Below are 21,502 nucleotides of genomic sequence, written 5' to 3'. Positions count from 1 at the left end.
CCTTTCTGGAGGTAGGGGTAAGTAGATAGATAGCTCTCTTAAGGGCTGATTTCAAGGCTTGAACGATGTGGCGCCATACACCTTCTCTTGGGCCGAGAGGTGTTCACACATAATTGAACTATGTTGTATTGTTCATTAGAGGAATCAGTGGTACTTAAGGAGTGAGATTTAACTATAGGGGCAAAACGATAATTTGGCCCAACTGTACTTACGAGCATCTGTGAAGGGTCATCGTACTCATGATTGGTTATATCCGATGGACACAGAAATATATCTGTGGTAAGAAGAGTTCAGTTATTGGTCTTTAATGGAATGGGTGACAGTTAACGGATGATGGATCTCGTGACTAAAGAGTTTAGTCAGCTATTCACGGACCATTGGAGTTTCGAGCCACAGGTCCATTAGGTCCCCTGGTAGCTTGAATAAAGTCGAGAATCAGTGTTTGGATTAATTTGAAATATTCAAATTGACAAGAGGAAGTTTGATTATATATGATATAATTGGACTGGTTAATTATATATGATATAATTGGCTAAATGTATGAGATACATTATTTTAGAGGAAATTAGACATAAATATGATTTATATCAAGTAGAGGAGAAATTACTGTAGTAGATATGTGATATCAAACTATAGGGTAAAAATATAATATGATTATATTTATTACTAATTTAATTGGTTCATTATATGATAATTAACCTAAAATCTCTCTTGGACGTGCATTAGTGGGAACAACGTCGGTTATTGTAATCGATGAATAAAAGTGAAATTTGTTTCATTTTGAATGGTTCGGAAAAATATCAGAAGGTTTTGTGTTGGTGTGAAAACGTAATCGATCGCTTAAACTTGAGAGCCTATACGATAGTCGCTCAGCGCCTAAACGATCGCATACCTCGCGCCTAAACGATTACATACTAAGTCCTAAACGATCGGTTAGCTTTCCTAAACGATCATATAGTGTGTCGTGTTTGCTAAATGATCACCTACTGTTTTCTAAATGATCGTTCAGTAAAATCTACACGATCATGTAGTTTCTTCTAAGTGATAAGCATTTTGCTATGTGATAGCTTCATATTCTCTCCCACTTGCTTATCGCCTATACGATCAGTTCTTTCTCCTACCTCTACCAAACTCACCGAAGACCACGCTTTGGATTCTCACTCCGATAATACCTAAGGCTTCTTTCTAGTGGTGTCGTCCCCATTGCGTTCGTGTGTTTGCGGTTGTTCATGCTGGTGTAGTCGACGCATCTACTGGGCGTTGGTTGTTCAGTAGAGGTCTTCCGCTGCATTGAGTTCCATAGTTAGAAGAGCGTCTTCAACTGGTATGAGAACTCATTCCCTTGTTATTTTGTTGTTCAAAGCATGCTGTTAATTACTGTTTGTTTGCATAACTGTGTGTTTGAATGTATATGGTGTATTTCAGTCAACGTGAAATTGAAGCGATCCGATCGAACTCATGGAACTCTTCGTTAAGAGATCCTTCAATTGGTATCAGAGCCAGGTTCTGATACTCCAATTTCATATGTTGCAACGAAATGACATTTACGTTCTTGGTGGGTGCATTTCTACACTGTTTAATCGTTAAATTGCTGTGGATGTGCGGGATTAATGGATGTTTTCGTGGATGATTAGCCTCGATTTGATTTAATTCTTTTACATTTGGGGTTGTTTGTAAAGGCCCCTGAGTTTTTGGGCATTAATAATCGTTATTGAGTCTGTATTCAAAGTTTGTTTGAAGTTTTGAGTCGTTCGTGAAGAAGATCCGAGCAAGCGTTGCGGTTCTTCAAGGAAGAAGGCAATCAAGGGTTGATCGCATCGTGCAGACGATGGAGTACGCAATCGCTGTTGACCACATCGTGTAGACGATGGGTACGCAATCACTGTTGATTGCATCGGTTAAACGATGGGGTATGCGATCAAGGGTTGATCACATCGTGTTAACGATCGGGTACGGGATCGTTAAATATCGCGTCGTTTAGACGATGGGATGCTCGCGTATCTTTAACGCACGCGTGCACTGGACGATCGTTTAGGTCAACAAGCTTCATTGCTTAGTAACTGACTAAACGATTGCTTAATAATGCAAGGTAAATCATTTACTTATCGCCGCGTTAAGCGATCGCATAGACGATCAGGCTTTGCAGCCTCGTTGTGGTCTACACGATCGTTTAATTTTGCTTCTATCATCTAGTGCGTGCTGGACGATTTTCTATCTACGGCATTTACTACATGACGGACACCTCCTGGTTGTTCAAGACCCGATTCGCCTGTGAACCGGTTTGCTCGATGAAAAATGTAATAGACAGGGTTATTTCATTCCCTTTTTTTTTTTGTAAAGGCTCATCCTGGTCCATTAATCCTTTATTTATTACATGCGATGTATGTTTTTTATATGTCATTTGGTATGTATATATAGTAAATCCCACCTTAGGTTATGCAATGGTCATGCATCATCTCTTTATTGTAATTGTTATAATTTAGAGAAGCATGATTTAATTATGTAAGAGCATGCTCATGCATCATATAATATAAGGGTTATATTTATGCATGCATAAAAAGCATTGACATGCATCATCTTTATATTATAATTGTTATAGTATAAGGGTGAATGATAATATGTTTGCTTGGTTGTTACGCGTTATATAAAAGTTATATATAGTAATGACCAGAAATTGCATGAAGCATGACACATAGGTTAATAGGATTAAATTGGCTAATAAAAGGTTAACGTGTAGCAAATCTATCTATAAGGGACCTTTTATCTAAGGCGGGTTCTATCTAGGCTGGGGTATTTAAGTTGACAGAAACGTAACACCGCTACCTGGGAACTTACCTGGAAAGGTGAATTAGATAGATTTGATGCATGCATGCAAATTAAGGACAATCCATTAAAGTGTTTAAATGTGACTACTTGAACTTGTTCTTTTTTCATAGACAATGAGCAGAGTTTAAAAAGTCGACTTAGACTAAAATCAGTAGCCGGATTGTCTAAGTTAATGAACCCCTAGGTAGAACATTCACTTAAACCTTTGGATTGTGTATAACCCACTGACTAGAATTTTTTTCAAGTGAGAGTTTGTTGGGTTTTATGCCCTAAAACTCGTAGATAGTAAATGTCATTAATTGAATGTCATTAAATCAATAAATGTTATTGTTTGTATTGTTGTATAATTTGTCTTAATAACCCAAAATTCAATAAACTAACGTCCAAGGCTGCCTTATGAGTCTTGAACTATATATGGAGATATATGGGGATAAATGTTCAAGATTTAGCCTATAGAGTCTATAGTATAGGTATAAGACTTGGTACCTTATCCTAGTAATACTATGGATACGACCCACTTTGTATTTGATAAACACGTAATGATCCAACACGTTTGTGTAGGTGACACGCGAGTGGGGGTATCCTATAAAATGAGTTTGTATAAAACTAGACCGCGAAATAATATCACTAGATGTAACATCGTTGACTAGTTTGGTTCCTATTTAAATAGGATGGCCTATGCTACTTAGTTTTAATCTTGAGTATATTTGAACTCCTATTCATGAGGAATTGTCCTTTGATTTGCATGGGTAAGGGTGGCCAGATTACGGACCCAATATGCTTACCATTTTGGGGACGAGACCGAGTGGGAAGTTGGGAACATAATAATACAAGATGGAATTCACTCCTTCCCTCCTTGAGGTAAGTAGATGAGTGTTTCCTTAAGTGGTGTCTCTAGGACTTGAACAAAGGGCCCTACCCTTTCATTGGCTCAAGAGAGTTTCTGTTTATTAGTTGAACCATAAACAGGTTGTTCATTGGAAGGTGATACTTAAGGAGCTAGAGGTAACCCAGGGGTAAAACGATAATTTGACTCAGTTGGAGTTACGACGTGAAGGATTAACTGGCTGTTATTGGTCTATATCCGTGGACATAGAAATATATCTGTAGTGAGAAGAGTGCATCTGCTGGTCTCTAATGGAATGTACCACGTTTAACGAATATTAATTAACTTAGTTAAAGAGTTTGACCAATTAAGCTCATATCGTTGGAACTTCTGATCTATAGGTTCACCAGATCCCCTCGTTAGCACGCTAACGGATACTTAAGAGGGGTCATTTGAATTGCTTAAATTAATTTGAGGAAACTATATATTAATGTGATTAATATATAATTAATTATGGATATGATCTATAATTAAATTTGGAGAAGCAATATTTGAATAAGATTCAAATTAATTAATTCAAGTGAATTAGATTCACAAAGAATGAATTAATAGAGAGATTTTGCACATATATAGGATGTATATGATAATTAAATATATATATTAAATGGGTTTAATTTATAAATATTTATTTAATTATTGTACAAATTAAAAATTAAATAAGTGTTATTTAATTAAATGGCTTATTAATTAAATAAAAGTTATTTAATTAATTATAGAAAAGAAAACTATTGGGAAAGATCCTTGGCCCTTCCCTATATAAAGACCTCCTCATAGCCCTTTGAAATGCACTGAAAACACAATTGGCATTGTAGAGAAATTCTGACAATACACAACAGCTTATTGTTATTGTGCAGAATTTTCTCTAGGTCAAATCCTCTCAAATCTCCAAGACACTTTTCTCCTCTCCCTCTACCAATAGTTGGATACCACCTATCTATCTATTGGAATCCCAGAGAGTAACGAGGTAACTCTTGTGATAGTGTTCGAGATCTCAAGGAATTGTTCGTGACCGAGACTGTTTGGAGATCCATTCGTTAGAACCTTGGAGAGGCTTGTTCCTGGCGCTAAGGAATGTACAAAGGTAAGAACTGTTCTAACCCTTTCTCCTAGAAGCATGCTAATTTACGTGTTTATTTATTCCATCTAGTATAACGATTATGTTTATTGTAAAAATCGAATCGCAAGATGCAAGGCGATCTCTCACGCGAGAACACTTCTACTGCAGGATTCGATCCCTACATCTAGTTATTTTTCTTCTTCTAGGTTCTAGGTCGACTTCTTTTGTAGAGGTAGGATTTCTAACTAGGGTTAGACTACTAAATCCTGAGCCCCCACCATTTCTCGATTTAAAAGAAAATCTATCCTCAAAGAAGTCAGTGTCATTTGACTCAATGCTACTATAGAAATTGGATTACTTGATTTTTTTCAATATCAAGTAGAGGGTATACTTGACGCTACTAAAAGCGTCGTCTATTCGACTATCAAGTATAATGTCATAACTTGATATTGTAAAAACATCAAGAGAAATAATTCTTGACACAATTTCTGTGTCAAGAAATATAATACACTTGACACTAATGGCATGTCAAGTGTATTAATTCTTGACACTTATTATTGTGATTACTCTCGACATTTTTTATTTTTCAAATATATTTTTATCTTGACACGAAATACTGGTCAAATAATCTAATTCTTGACACATTTCTAATGTCATCTATACTTTTTTTTTCCAAATTAAACATTCAAATTTAATTTCCATTTCTCATTTCCTACATTACATTTATTCTAATAAGACAATTTCATCAACTAAACAGTTGCACATATATTTCAGGTCTACATATCAGCCCAACATATCCAATGTAACAATTGAGAATACTAAAATAAACAATTCCATTCTTCTATTACTCATGTCTATATGAACGATTCCAAAATTTACAAGACGAATCGTACAACAGTATATACTCTATCAACCCATCCCAATATATGATAATTCCAAAATTGTAAGACCAATCTATATGTGCTATGTATTCCAAAAATCATAAGACTAAAATTCTATCCTCCACCACACATTTCTTTGAAGTATATAACCTATAATTGCTGAACAAAATATTTACACAAAAAAAGTTTTGGGCATTCCCATGTAGCCACATACACAATTTATAGGAAGTCCATCAGATATAGCTACCTAAATATTCAGCCCATTCCATGCGTACTTCGTCAAATTCAAGTTGCGCGTACGTGCTCCTCGTATCAATCTATAAAACATAGAAAGTGAGATATACATATTTATTTACTATTTACACTATCTATAATGTTACAATATATATAAGTAGTTTAAAGACATACCGCATCTATTATAATATTCTTATCTTTAGTCACGATTTCTCGCATATATCTCATAACTTAATACCCACATTCGACAGTTCCCACTTGTAAAGGACACTACAATACAAAGCCAATAATTAATACACATATCATATAGATGCATTAAATAAACATCATTCGAATGCCACTTCAAAACTACAACAAAGTAATCTAACCTATGAAAAGTTCAATAATAATGGTTACAAAACGCAAATCCCAGCAACTATGTAACAATTCCAAAAGAGTTTCAAGGCATCAATACCTATCAAAATGTCTAAACATCGTTAACTTTGCTTTCAATCCGTTGAAATCTTTGAATTGAACATCAAAATTGAAAATAACTCAATTATTTGACCAATACTTCAATGGGTCACAAAGAACTATTAATTCTAACCTCCAAACTTACCAAAACCTTGCAAAGATCGGTCTCAAACCTATGGGATAGCAACTCAACTCTTTCCAACACTTCAAAAATCATAGAACACAAATCAAAAATCACTTTTAACTTTTAAGCCCAAATCCAACAGACCAATCGTTCCAAACTTACCAACACGACTTACCCAAAAATTAGGCTAAAATCCAAATCCGCTTTATTACTTCACCAATGGACTCCAACCTATGCATAAGTCACAATTAAAGCTCACATAACCAATTTCTAACAATAACAATCAACCAAAAAGGATTTCAAAACCTTCGTACTCACTAAAATCCTTTGAAACAACTTCGAATTTGTTGGAAAATGACTTATGACACACCAAAACAACATTTGACCAGCTGGATAGTATCTCAAAACCTTCAAACCTCCAAATCTAGCATCCAACCATAATGGGTAAATTAAAATCCAAACCAAAATCAAGTGAGTAAACATAATTAAGTGATGCGTGTTGTTATGCGATGAAATAATGGTGTAGAATGCGATGGTGGAAAAATGCGTTGTGCATTCAAGTTTTCTCAATAAGATCCAAGTATAAATCCTACTGAATTGCCTGGTAAGCCCAGGGTCGAACACAAGGACTAAGGAAAACAGTATGCGATGGTAAATTTCGATTACTTTGCGGTAACAAATAAATCAAAGTGTTGGTTGGTTTGTTGTTTAAGGTATAAAGTGTATGCGGCAGATTTGAGAAAAGAGTTAATTATACGAAAGATACAATGAGTATGCAGAGGAACGAGTGAGAAGGTCTTTACCTAGCGTTTCCTGAGAATGCGTTCAAGCTATGCGATCATGCTACACTCACACGACATCAATTCATTTTCCAATGCAAATGCGATAGCTTCTAGTTTTAGGACGCATGCGATGTATGTGATGATGTCTATAGAGCTTATTCCTAAGTCTCTACTTCTTGCCTATGCGATGATGAAAGATGCATACAGGTACAAGGTGACCGCATACAATCATATCCTATCTCTAGGGTGCATGGGATACGTTAATAGCAAACAGAACTTATTCCTAAGCTTCTATCTCTTGATTATGTGGTTCTAATCTGAATCTCCCGAGCTTAGATTCTAATCTGACTTTTCCAAGCCTAGATTCTATCCTTAGACTACCCTCCCGAGTATCTCAAATGGACGAATGACGCGTACATAATACAAGATGATCGTAGAATAAAGATCTCAGGTTATGCTAGTTAAGTGCTTCTCAACCCATTCGACAGATTTAGCTACTCATGCGTAAAGAGAGTGGATAGATATAAAGATGTAATTTCAATTTTTATAAATAGGTTCAAAGTACAAAATGACAATGGAAAATAAGGGTAGAGAGCCTAGTAGCAATATCTTGCTTCACAAGGCTTTTACACTGTGTTATCTCTATTCTGCCTAAAAGATGTTCTTACTTCCGCAAGAGTTGGCTCTCTCTCTAGTTTCGACGCTTCCCAACACTCTTCCAAGTTCACTGGGATGATCTCTCGGTGTAATCTCCCTTCACTCGCTTACGCCTTCTAAGTAAAAGAAAACTATGAACAAGGCTAACTTCTATCTATATGGTGAGCTCTCTGGACTGAGCGAACTCCTTCAACGAAGGTGACCTTTGGTATTTATAGAGCTTCAGGGTGAAGAACTTTTTCTCTCGAATGATTGCACTGATGGGATGTCATTAATTCTGTCTGATGCACCGAATATTTGTCACTAAAAAGTTGAGTGTACTTGCTATAGTATGTCGTTAACGACTTGTCAACTTAATTTGGAATCGACCATCATCAGCTTTCTGTCCCATCGTGATTTATTAAGCTTTCACCCAGATCGCCCACCTTGATGCGCCGGCTCTATACGGCCACCTTCTTGAGCAGATTTTCACGAATGCAAACGATCTCATATCCTTGCGGTCGCAATCTCTTATGCGCTCGGACGCTAATTTCCTTGGATCGCAATTTCGCCTTGCGTCACCGCATTTTCCTACATAAAATACATAAGTTAGCTGTTTTAATGCGATGGACGCATGCAATCACAATATTGTAAACTTAATGCTTTTAGATGCAATATTATATATTTTTACCGTCGCAATCCTGCATTGTTTTATATCTTTGCGCTAAAATAACGTGCATTTCTTCCCGTTATCACACCCCCAAATTTAAAACAATGCTTGTCCTCAAGCATAGACTAAAGATTTTCTTCAGCAAGTTGACCGCCTTCTTTTTTCCTAGATTATTTTAAGGTTGCCTTATTCCAATCCTATGCACCAGAATCTCCTTAATTCTTATCCACGTCTCTTCTTGAAATATTTCTAAAATTTAGGGACCGCAAGTTTAACCTTCAAAAAAACTTTACTAGATTCTAGGGCATCGCATGATTTATTTTATAAAAAAAAAAAAAAAAACTTTTTTAACTAGGGTATTTTCAAATTATTTTTATCCTTGTGTATTTTAGACATGTATTTTTTTTTTATGACTTTGCGCTGATCCGAGTGCCTAGCCTTTGTTTTGGCTTGCCCCCACGTGTGTCATGTGGACATCCTACTATGAGCGAGGCGCTCTTTCTCAGTCTAAACCCGTGCCCATTTGGCAACGAAGTTGTGATCATTTATTTATGCGTTGCTCACGATTCCTACCTTCGTTTTGTCTTGCCCCCACGTGTGTCATGCGGACATCCAACTACGAGTAGAATCCGATCGCAACTTTATGATTTATTATTATTATTATTATTATTTTAAGACAAATAAACGATAATTGAAATAACAGAAGAGTAGTGAGAGTTCATTAATCATTGGTAAGAAAAGGATATTCCAAAAGACTTGCGCCCCTGATGATTTTCTATCGCATACCATCACAGGGGCCACTCGATTTTTCTTCATTCCGGATTTCTCAGGTCTACAAAGGTTTTTCCCCAATGAAAATCACCTCCGCAATATATCTTGACTCTTTGCCCATTAACCTTAAATGTGTGGGTCCCTTCCTCATTAATTAGTTCAACCGCGCCATGCGGGAATACTTCTTTGATTATAAAGGGTCCGGACCAACATGACTTTAATTTGCCGGAAAAGAGCCATAGCCGCGAATTGAAAAATAAGACCTTTAGTCCGAAGTGGAGATTCTTCCCATATAGTTGTTTGTCATGCCAACAATTTGCTCGTTCTTTGTAAATTTTGGCATTCTCATAAGCTTGTGTTCTCCATTCATCAAGCTCGACCAACTGAAGTTTCCTTGCTTCCTCTACTGCCTTTAAGTCGAAGTTAAGCTTTTTCTCCGCCCACAGTGCTTTGTGCTCCAGCTCAAGTGGTAAATGAGACGACTTACCAAACACCAGCGCATACGGAGACATGCCTATAGGTGTCTTATAGGCGGTCCTGTATGCCCACAATGCATCGTCCAGCTTTGTTGCCTAATCTTTTCGTGAAGGCTTTACCACCTTCTCTAATATCAGCTTGATTTCCCGGTTGGATACTTCAGCTTGACCATTTGTCTATGGATGGTATGCGGTGGCCACCTTCTGGAGGATATTATATTTGAGCAGCAAGTTATTGTGGAGGATATTATATATGAGCAACAAGTTGTTGACTATGTGATTGACAAAGTGGGAGCCTTCATCATTTATTATGGCACGTTGAGTGCCAAAACGAGTGAAAATATTTTTCTTCCAGAACTTGGAGACTACCGCTGCATCGCTTGTGGTGCATGCTACCGTTTCTACCCATTTGGAAACGTAGTCGATGGATAACAGAATATATTTATGACCATTCGATGGTGGAAATGGTCCCATGAAGTCAATGCCCTAGACGTCGAACAATTCCAGTTCTAAAATGATGTTCATGGGCATCGCATGCTTCCATGAAATATTACCCATGCGTTGGCACCAGTCACACTTCATCGCGTAGTCTCTTGCATCCTTGAATAGTGTTGGCCAATAATACCCACTTTGTAATACTTTCGCTGCTGTGCATTGGCGTCCAAAGTGCCCTCCATATGGCGAGTCATGACGTTGTGATAATATGCGTTGGTGAGCAGCATCAGGTACACACAGGCGCAAAATCTGGTCTGACCCCCTCTTATAAAGATTTGGTTCATCCCAATAATATGATATGCATTCATGTCTGAGACGCCTCTTTTGGTGGTCTATATAGTCTTCAGGAAATTGTTCGCAAACCAGAAAATTAACCACGTCCGCGTACCATGGTAACTCTTCAATCTTAAATAGCTACTCGTCTGGGAATGTTGCGCTGACCTCTGACTGGTTGTGGTCAACTTCTGGATTTTCTAATCTGGATAAATGGTCTGTAACCTAGTTCTCCGTCCCCTTGCGATCAATGATTTCCATATCGAATTCCTGGAGGAGGAGAACCCATCTAATCAATCTCGGCTTTGCATCTTTCTTTCTCATCAAATATTTTATCGCCGAGTGGTCAGTGTGAATGAGGACTTTAATTCCCAGCAAATAAGCTCTGAATTTTTCCAATGCAAATATCACTGCAAGAAATTCTTTTTCTATGGTGGTGTAATTTATTTGAGCAAGATTCAAGGTTTTACTCGCATATGCGATGAGGTGTAGTATTGTTTTCTTCTTCTGCACCAGCAATGTTTCCATCGCATAACCGCTTACGTCGCACATTAATTCAAAGGGTTATGTTCAGTCTCGTGCGATCAACACAGGTGCGACTGTTAATGCGTTCTTCAGTATTATGAATGCGTTGCGGCATTGATCATCAAAGTCAAAATTTCTTTCTACCTTTAGCAACGCACTCAATGGTCATGCAATCTTTGAAAAGTCTTTCACAAAATGTCTATAAAATCCAGCATGTCCCAAGAAGCTCCTGACAGCCTTTACATTCGCTGGAGGTGGGAGCTTTTCAATCTCCTCAATTTTTGCTTTGTCCACCTCTAGCCCATCCTTGGAGACCTTGTGCCCAAGCACAATGCCTTTCTTCACCATGAAGTGGCATTTCTCCCAATTTAGCACGAGGATCATCTTTTCACATCTTTTCAATATCTTCTCCAGGTTGTTGAGACAGACTTCGTATGTTTGCCCATACACAGAGAAGTCGTCCATGAAAATTTCTACAGAGTCTTCGCGATATTTAGAAAAGATGGCCATCATATACCTTTGGAAAGTGCTCGGTGCATTGCAAAGGTCAAAGGGCATGTGTCAAAATGAAAATGTTCCATACGGGCAGGTGAATGTGCTCTTCTTTTGATCTTCAGGAGCAATCATGATCTGGTTATAGCCGGCATATCAATCCAGGAAGCAGTAGAAATCATTTCTAGCTAGGTGGTCTAACATTTGGTAGATAAAAGGCGAAGGGAAATGATCCTTCTTTGTTGCCGCATTTAGTTTGCGATAGTCCATGCAAATCCGCCATCCCGTGATAGTCCTAATTGGTATCAGTTCATTATTTGCATTGGGGACTACCGTCATCCCTTCTTTCTTCGGCACGCATTGCATAGGGCTGACCCACGTGTTGTCGGCTATTGGATAGATAATTTCCGCATCTAACCACTTGATTATCTCCTTCTTTATGACCTCTTTCATTGCAGGGTTGAGTCTGTGTTGATGTTCGATCGATCCTTTGTGATTCTCTTTGAGACGAATCCTATGCATGCAGTATGCGGGGCTGATTCCTCTAATGTCTGCGAGCGTCCGGCCAATTGCTTTTACATACTTTCTCAGGACGCTCAACAGCGCATTTTCTTGGTCTTCATTAAGTGTAGAGGAAATGATTACAGGTAGCTTTTCATTCTGCCCCAGAAACGTATACTTCAGGTGGTTTGGAAGGGTCTATTGTTGGTGGTTATTCCAAGGATGATTTTGTTGTTTTTCTTTCTTCATTCACTGTCAGCTTATCTTCTTGGGATGCGATCATCTCATCTTCTTTGGTTGTTTTTTCTGTGATCGCATTGCATGCTACTATTGATGCAATCGCATCCTCATCTTCATTTTCATCTTCGGACTTTTCTTCTTCAATCAAACTTGGTTCATCTTCAGATTCATTAAGGTCTTCTTCATCAGGATATTTCATGGCTCAAATAATGTCAAACTTGAGCTTCTGTCCATTCACGCTCAGTGTGATCTTTCCTTTGTACACATCAATCTGAGCGCGATCGGTGGATAAAAATGGTCGCCTCAGGATGATGGGTAGATCCTTGTCTATTTTGTAGTCCAGGATGATGAAGTCTACCGGTAATATAAATTTGTCGATTGTAACTAGGACATCTTTCACCTTCCCCTCTGGATGCATAAAAGATCTATCAGCTAATTAGAGAGTCATCATCATGGGCACCAGTTGCCCCACATTCAGCTACTTGAAAATTGACAAAGGCATCAAGTTGATGCTTGCCCCGAGATCGCAAAGTGCTTGACCAATGTATAACCCTCCAATAAAGCAGGGTATAGTGAAACTTCTAGGGTCGCGCATTTTTGGTGGAATTATGGATTTTGAACTTTGCGTCAATGCCACCGTTGCGAACTTACCAGTGCTTCTCTTCTTTGTCACCATGTCCTTTAGAAACTTCGCATATGTGGGCATCTGTTTAATCGCTTCAGGAATGTTAATATGCAACTATTTTAGCATATCCATGAAGCCTTGGTACTGTACCTCATCATTTTTCTTCTTTTTGAGTCTCTAAGGGAATGGTGGCAGTTGTATTCTTACGGTCCCCTGTTCTTTCGGCTCCGAGGTGGACGCAATCTCTGGTTCCATCGCCTCATTTTCTTCTGTTTCTCCTCGAATCAACGCAATCTCCGGTTCTAGCGCAATTAGAGCAGTCCGATTGGGCTTCTTCTTCTCTCCTGCCACAGTATTTCCACTCCGCAACATCACAACTTGACATTGCTCTTTTCTCGTACCCCCTGGGTTGTGCGGGGGTTCCGTTGAACTCGGCAGAGCCCCTTGCGGTCTATTCTTGAGTTCCCCTGCAATCTGTCCCATCTAAATTTTTAGATTGCGGATAGACGTCGCTTGATTTTGAAGCACTATTTCATTCTTTTCAACATATTGCTTCGACAAACTCTCCAAAGATGAAGATTGCGTCGCCTGCGAACTACTGGCTTGGTTTTGCGTTTGATCGGCTGTTCGCAGGAGAAATTCTGGTGGCCCTTCTCTTTGCGCCACTGATTGAAAAATTCGTTGTTGATTTTTCCACGTGAAGTTAAGATGGTTTCTCCACCCAAGGTTGTACGTGTTAGAAAACGGATTATTCTTCACAAAATAGACTGACCGTGGGTTTCTTGGGCATTCCTCCATTGGATTTCCTTCACAGTAAGTAGCACAACTTGCGGTCATCTGGTTAATTGTGTTGACTTGCCCACTATGCATTGCTGGGCTACTGATTGTGATTTCCTGTATCAAGTTCATCATCACAGTCATTTGGTTCTGAAGGGATGTGATGGCCCCGTTATTCGCGTCACTGTCCTTGATTCTCAATCTTTGATCGCTTGCTCTCCAGTCTTCATGATTTTTAGAAATGTGATCAAGGATATTCTTGGCCTCATCATAAGTCTTATCCAGTAGACCTTCAGCTGCTGCCGCATTGGAAGCCATCTACGATGCAAGATTTAGTCCGTGGTAGAAAATTTCCATCTGTAAGTAGTCTAGTAAGCCATTATGTGGGCAATCTCTTACCAGCCTCTTAAACCTCACCCAGGCATCGCTGAGCGATTCGTCGATATCCTGTTCAAAATTGGTGATCAACTTCCTCCTTCTGGCGTTCTCCGTCGGAGGGAAGTACTTCTTCATAAACTTCTCAACTACCTGCTCCCATGATGTAATCTCTTCTGCTTCGAGAGCGTAAGCCCATTTTCGTGCCTGGTCACACAACAGAAATGGAAACAATATTAATCGAACCTCCTCAACAGAGATGTTTGGGAACATAAAAGTGTTGCAGATCTCAATGAAACTCCGGAGGTGGGTGATGATTGTATTTATGAAATGGAAATGTGGATGCTATACGTTGATGGAATTACGTTGTGCACTCAAGTTTCTCCAGTGGAATCCAAGTGTAAATTCCTCTGAGTTTCCTGGTAAGTCCAAGGTCGAACACAGGGACTTGTGAAAATAGTTTACGTTGGTAATTTTTATGGAGAAGTTTGCGGTAATCGGATAAATAAATAAAGTGTTGGGTTTGTTGTTTACGTTGATGAAAAAAAAAGAAATAAACAAATGCAGCGGAGTTGAGAAAAGACAGTTGCGTTGATAGATGCAATGAGTATGCGATGAATGGGTTGAGAAGATCTTTAGCTAGCGTTACTTGGGAATGCGTCAGACTATGCGATCATGTTACAACCATGCACAACAAGTCATTTTCCAATGTAAATGCGACGCTTCTAAATCTAGGACGCATATGTTGAATGCAAAATGTCCATAGAGCTCATCTCTAGGTCTCTACTCTTGTCCTATGAAATGATGTAAAATGCATGAAAGCAAGGTGACCGCATACAATCATATCCTATCTCTAGGATGCATGCAATGCATTGATAACAAATAGTGTTGATTCCTAAGTGCCTATCTCTTATTTATGCGTTCTAATCTGGCTCTTCCGAGTCTAGATTCTAAACTGACATTCCCAAGTCTAGATCTTGTCCTTAGACTACCCTCCCGGGTATCTTTAATGGACGAATGAAGCATACATAAACAAGATAATCACAAAGAATGAAGATTCCCTAGTTGTGCTAGCTAAATGCTTCTTGACTCATTCAACTGATTTAGCTACTCATGTGTAAATAACTGAGAGTGAACAAATATAGAGAAGGAAATTCCATTTTCATAAATGAGTTGAGTACAAAATGACAATGGAAAGTAAAGGTAGAGAGCCTGGTGCAATTCCTTGCTGACCAAGGCTTTCTACACTGAAATCTCTATTCTGATCTAAAGATGTTCCTTCTTCGTAGTCGTCGGCCCTCTCTCTGTCCTTGAAGCTTCCAGCGCTCTCCCAAGCTTATCGAAATGATCTACCGGCACAACATTCTCCCTCGCGTCCGCCTTAAAATGAAAGAAAACTAAGAACAAAGACGTGTGAACTGATCAACTGGTTAACCGTTTCTCTGAAGAATGCCCTTGGTATTTATAGAGCATCCATGGTGAAAGGTGGCTTCTCTTCTGGTTATACATATGGTACAGCTTTAATTCCTTACTGATGCATCGAGTAATTATCACCGAAAAGCTGAATGTACTTTGTGACCATTATCGGCTGTCAACTTAATTTGGATTCGACTGTCATCAACTTTCTGTCCCATCGCTCTTAATTAGCCTTTCACCCAGATACGCTCACCATGTTGCACTGACCAAGTTGCGGCGATCCTTCTTGGGCGAATGTTTGCGAGCACAATCAACGCAAAGCCTTGTGGTGAAGTTGCGTTCGACCAATGAATTCCTATGATCACAATCTTTGCATTGCGTTAACGCATATTCTGTACAAAAATACAAAAATCAACTGTTCTAATGCGCTGAACACATGTGACCGCAATATTACAAAACTGATGCTTAATAGACGCAAAGTAACATATTTCATCAACGCAATCCAACATTGTTTAAGAACTTAGCACTATGATAACATGCATTTCTGCCCGTTATCAGTGGACGTGCGGATCCTCGCCACGCCTACCATCAAACTATCCGGCAGTTTGGATCATCTGCAACATCACCGATTTCATTTCGAATCTCGATCCGTCAAGAGCAGGCCTCATGATTCTTGGGGAGAAATTATAAAGGTTGGGCGATGCATAGTCTCGAATGGGCCTATTGTGGTCGTTCGCCAATAGGATGGGATTCACCATGATATTATTTTCATTTGGCGCTCCATTTCCTGGTTGTTCTGCTATGTTTGGTTCTTTCTCTTGTTGTTGTTGTTGGCGGCGGCCATCTCTTAATCTTCGTCAGAACGTTCTTTCAATCTCTGGGTCGTAATTCACCAGAGATTGAAAGCTGCAAAGAAAATAAAAAAAAAATTACCGTTAGCACAATGTATTGCCGTGGTCCCCGGCAACGGCGCCAAAAACTTGATGCATGTTGTTATGCGATGAAATAATGGTGTAAAGTGCAATGGTGGGAAAATACTTCGTGCATGCAAGTTTTCTCAGCAAGATCCAAGTATAAATCCTACTGAGTTGCCTGGTATGCCCAGGGTCGAACATAGGGACTAAGGAAAACAGTATGCGATGGTAAATTTTGATTACTTTGCGGTAACAAATAAATCAAAGTGTTGGTTGGTTTGTTGTTTAAGGTATAAAGTGTATGCGGCGGATTTGAGAAAAGAGTTAATTATGCGAAAGATACAATGAGTATGCGGAGGAACGGGTTGAGAAGGTCTTTAGCTAGTGTTTCCTAAGAATGCGTTCAAGCTATGCGATCATGCTACACTCATGCGACAGTAATTCATTTTCCAATGCAAATGTGATAGCTCCTACTTTTAGGACGCATGAGATGTATGTGATGATATCTATAGAGCTTATTCCTAAGTCTCTACTTCTTGCCTATGCGATGAGAAAGATGCACACAAGTACAAGATGACCGCATACAATCATATCCTATCTCTAGGGTGCATGCGATGTGTTAATAGCAAACAAAACTTATTCCTAAGCTTTTATCTTTTGATTATGCGGTTCTAATCTGACTCATCCAAACCTAGATTCTAATCTGACTTTTCCAAGCCTAGATTCTATCCTTAGACTACCCTTCCGAGTATCTCTAATGGACGAATGACGCATATATAATACAAGATGATCGTATAGAATGAAGATCTCAAGTTATGCTAGCTAAGTGCTTCTCAACCTATTCGATAGATTTAGCTACTCATACGTAATGTAAAGAGAGTGGACAGATATAAAGATGCAATTTCGATGCTTCTCGGCACGCTTCCAAGTTCACCGAAACGATCTTTCAGTGTAATCTCCCTTCATTCGCTTCTGCCTTCTAAGTAAAAAAAAACTATGAACAAGGCTAACTTCTATCTATATGCTAAGCTCTCTGGACTGAGCGAACTCCTTCAACGAAGGTGACGTTTGGTATTTATAGAGCTTCAGGGTGAAGAACTTTTTCTCTCGAATGATTTCACTGATGGGATGTCATTAATTCTCTGTCTGATGCGCCGAAGATTTGTCACCGAAAAGTTAAGTGTACTTGCTACAGTATGTCGTTAACGGCTTGTCAACTTAATTCAGAATCAACCGTCATCAGCTTTCTATCCCATCATGATTTATTAAGCTTTCACCCAGATGCGCCCACCTTGATGCGTCGGCTCTATGCGGCCACCTTCTTGAGTAGATTTTCACGAACACAAACGATCGTATATCCTTGCGGTCGCAATCTCTTATGCTCTCGGATGTTAATTTCCTTGGATCGCAATTTTGCCTTGCGTCATCGCATTTTTCTACATAAAATACATAAGTTAACTGTTTTAATGCGATGGAAAAATACGATCGCAATATTGTAAACTTAATGCTTTTGGACGCAATATTATATATTTTTACCGTCGCAATCCTACATTGTTTTATATCTTCACGCTGTAATAACGTACATTTCTGCCCATTATCATTAACCAAAGAAAACAAAAAAAAAAATCATGAATCTCTTTACTCACTAGATCCCCCACCGGTCATGGAGTTCTCGACGGCGGCGACTGGCGAAACCAAGTAGAACGATGGCTGGATGTCGAATCTGGCGAGCCTGAGACGAATAATGACGACTGACGTGAACGGATTTGGTGGTGGAACTGACTGAAGGCAGCTCGACGGACTTACCTGCGGCGCTGATTTGACCGGTGAAGAAGGCGTCTGACAACCGTCGGGTGCGAGCACTAGAGGGATGCGACGAAGAAACAATTGGTGACGGAACTAGGGTCGTCCCTTTGCGTGATGGAAGCTACCGTCGACGAAACTGATGGTGCGGGTATGACAATCGGTGGCATCAGCAAAGGGCAACGAGCGGCGTGAAGGGGCTGGGCAGCGGACGAAGAAGATGAAGATTTTAAGGGGAGGTCTCGACGGCATGAGGGTGAACCGAGAGAGGGAGAGGGAAATAAAAAGAAGAAAGAAGAAAAAAACGAAATAAAAGAAAAGGAAAATATATATACTTTATTTTGTTATTATTTTTTTTCTTTTTCATTTCATTCTATTAAATTCCTTCCCCAAATCTCCAAAAGCAACCCTTCCCCTTCCAATTTGAAATTAATTCCTGACATTAATCTCAAATTAAATTATGAGCTATGAAAAGTCCAATTTCCCAAAACCATTAAATTGAAACACCCCTTATTCAGTAATTAAATTTCCGTAATTAAACTTAAAGTCCAAAAATTCCAAAAATACCCTCAAATAATAAAGATTACATAAATAATAAAAATTTGGGGTGTTACAATTAGAGTATTCATGTTAGCTACTAGCAACAAAGAGCTCTTTTAACTAAAATCTTTCAAATAGACAACAAACTATAGCGAGGTCTTTTTTAAATTTAAACTAAATCAAATCCAAAATTCCAAATATTTTAACAAATATATTTGAACCATTTACCATATCGAATTATCTCAAACTTCAGCTCCAAGCAAATAAAAACTAAAATAATTTAATACAATTAATTTAAAATTTTGGTAGGAGGGAAACCAAATTTGAGAGGGAAATGAAAATGGGAAGGAGGGGAAAAAAAATAAAGATTAAAAAAACATTATTTTTATATTTTACTTGACACGAAAAATATGTCAAGTAAAAGCTTCTTATACTTGACACAAAAAACGTGTCAAGTAAGACTTTATATTACTTGATACGAAAAACGTGACAAGTAATGGATCGCATGAAAATATCTGAAACATTCTGTTAATCTCCGCTCTTTTAACAATTTTACTTGACATTTTCTTTTCTAAAAGGTTATTACTTGACTCTTTTTTTTTTTTTTCAAATAAACGTCAAGTAATTAAAAACTGCAAGTGTCAAGTAATATAGATTTTATAGTAGTATCACTTAGTTTACTAGGTCATAGAACCTATAGCCTTTACTACTTATGACATAACCTATAAAGACACACTCATATGCTCTACTAGCTAGTTTTCTTCTTTTAGGGTCAGAAATCGTTACAAAGACTAGACATCTCATTAATACCATGTTGCTCGCAACACATGGAGCATTGAATGAGGAATTAAATAAAAGAAAAACTAGAATAAAATTATAAGAAAATAAGAAAAATATTTAATAAAAAAATAATCCCATGCCATGCTCGATTGAACAATCAATTTCACTTCCCAACCTAAGCAATGTGGGATTCTCAAAAGCATTTTTTTCCTTTTAAAACTCAAATTGTCACCGAGAACCAATAATAATCAAAACCAATTGGCATAAGATATTGCATTTTTATTGAATTTTCTATGACATAATAACAATATTGAAAGAAACACACGTTGACATGACAATGTAATTAAATTGAATATACCCGAATCCTAGTGTGAATTCAAACTCTCAGTCTTTTGACATTCAATTTAAAATATTTGTACATGAAGCCAAATCATGTGCAAGATTGTATAAAATATATAGTGACGATAAGTTTATGATTAGAAAAAGGGATTATAAAAGTTGAGATAAAAAACTTTGAAAGTCAAAGAGAGGGCTGTACCTTGATTCATACAAAAATAATAACAATAGAGAGCTAGCTATATATTATAAGGGAAGATATGAGAGTTAAAATCATAATGGTGGCTCTTCTAAGGTCTGGTTATACTCTTCTTTTTGTTGCTCTTTTCATAGTTTTCATGATGGTTTCTTCTCCTCTCATGATAACAACCTCCCATGCTGCTCGTTTATTGCCCAAAGCAGGTGAGCAAATTAGTATCTCATTAATACTATTATCAAAATGTTTTGGAGTTGTTTTGAACATTGTTTTTAGGTTAATAATGGCTCGGATAAGTTAAAAGTTTTGTGTCAATCTTATTTTTAAGTGTAATTTCACAATGTTTGTCTAGCTAGCGAAACAAGTTGTATATTGTAGATGTGTAATTTAAGTTTTAAACGATAACGGGAGATCATTCAATCATTGGATTAGGTACTTAGTTAGGTTGAAATTTAAGTTGAACAAATTGGATTAACTTGAGAACTTTATCCTATTAGCAATAACACATTAAAAATGGATTGAAAAGAAAAGGAAGCAGTAGTAAGGTTGATATTTAGTTTATTTCTAACTCTATTTTTAGTTTGATATATAAAATTTAAGGTGGGGATCAATCAATCAATCAATCATTTGGAAAAGTATAGATATCTTATTTACTAAGCTATATATTGGGCAGATCAGAAACTTTTGTGTTGCATGTGCTGCGATTGTTGCTCTAATTCTCAGTTGCCTCCATGAATTTCATTGCCACTATTACTTCATCAAATCCTACTCAAGATGAATCTTTTTCAATCAAACATAATCCTGAAATAAAGCTAATATTGAGCATATAACGCTCAACAAGCATAAATCATGTACTCTCAATTAAAAAGTTAGAAGGTCGTTTGAATTTTCTAATCTCCATATTATTGAACACAAAGCTAGCTAGGTACTTGACCTGCCCTTCCTTCTTGTAAGTATGCATTGTACTTGATTATTGTTGCACTGTAATGGTAATTTGAACATTGGATCTGTCTCTACTATGTTAGTGATTCAAGAGTTTTGGTGATGTTAATTATCCTTTTTGTATGAGATTTGACCCCAAAAAAAGAAAAAAAAAATTGGTTTGGGAAATTCTCATTTAAAGAATTTTGAGGGGTAATAACATGTAATAATATAAATGGTCAGCAGCGAATTCAAAATTTTATTTGGGGGCTTTTCTTAAAAAAAATTGACGAAAAAGAATTATAACTAATCGAATTCAAAATTCATAAACGGATGGAGTGAAAAGTAAAAAAAAAAAAAAAGTGATAAAATGAATATGATTTACAAAACTAGAAAACTAAAATTTGAGCCCATTTGGTAATCATTTGATTTTTTTATTTTTGTTTTAAAAAATTAAGCATATTTTATTTATATTTTTTATAATGATTTGCATCAAT

At 37.7% G+C, this 21,502-nt stretch overlaps 1 long non-coding RNA gene and 1 other non-coding gene across 2 annotated transcripts; both read left to right on the top strand.

The window, feature by feature from the left end:
- The first annotated feature begins 14,097 nt into the window (after positions 1-14,097).
- On the top strand, positions 14,098-14,204 carry LOC120087396 (small nucleolar RNA R71). The gene has a single exon (XR_005484533.1). It is a non-coding gene; the product is annotated as a small nucleolar RNA R71 (small nucleolar RNA).
- Positions 14,205-20,089: 5,885 nt separating this feature from the next.
- Positions 20,090-21,135, top strand: LOC150033573 (uncharacterized). Its single transcript, XR_016532441.1, has 2 exons — positions 20,090-20,290; positions 20,758-21,135. It is a non-coding gene; the product is annotated as an uncharacterized LOC150033573 (long non-coding RNA).
- Positions 21,136-21,502: the final 367 nt, after the last annotated feature.

Source organism: Benincasa hispida, chromosome 9 (assembly GCF_027475165.1).
Source record: "Benincasa hispida cultivar pf3 chromosome 9, pf3_genome.v1.1, whole genome shotgun sequence".
Taxonomy (NCBI): Eukaryota; Viridiplantae; Streptophyta; class Magnoliopsida; order Cucurbitales; family Cucurbitaceae; genus Benincasa; species Benincasa hispida.
Note: the sequence above shows the minus strand (reverse complement) of the source record. Positions and strands in the feature narration are given on the sequence as shown.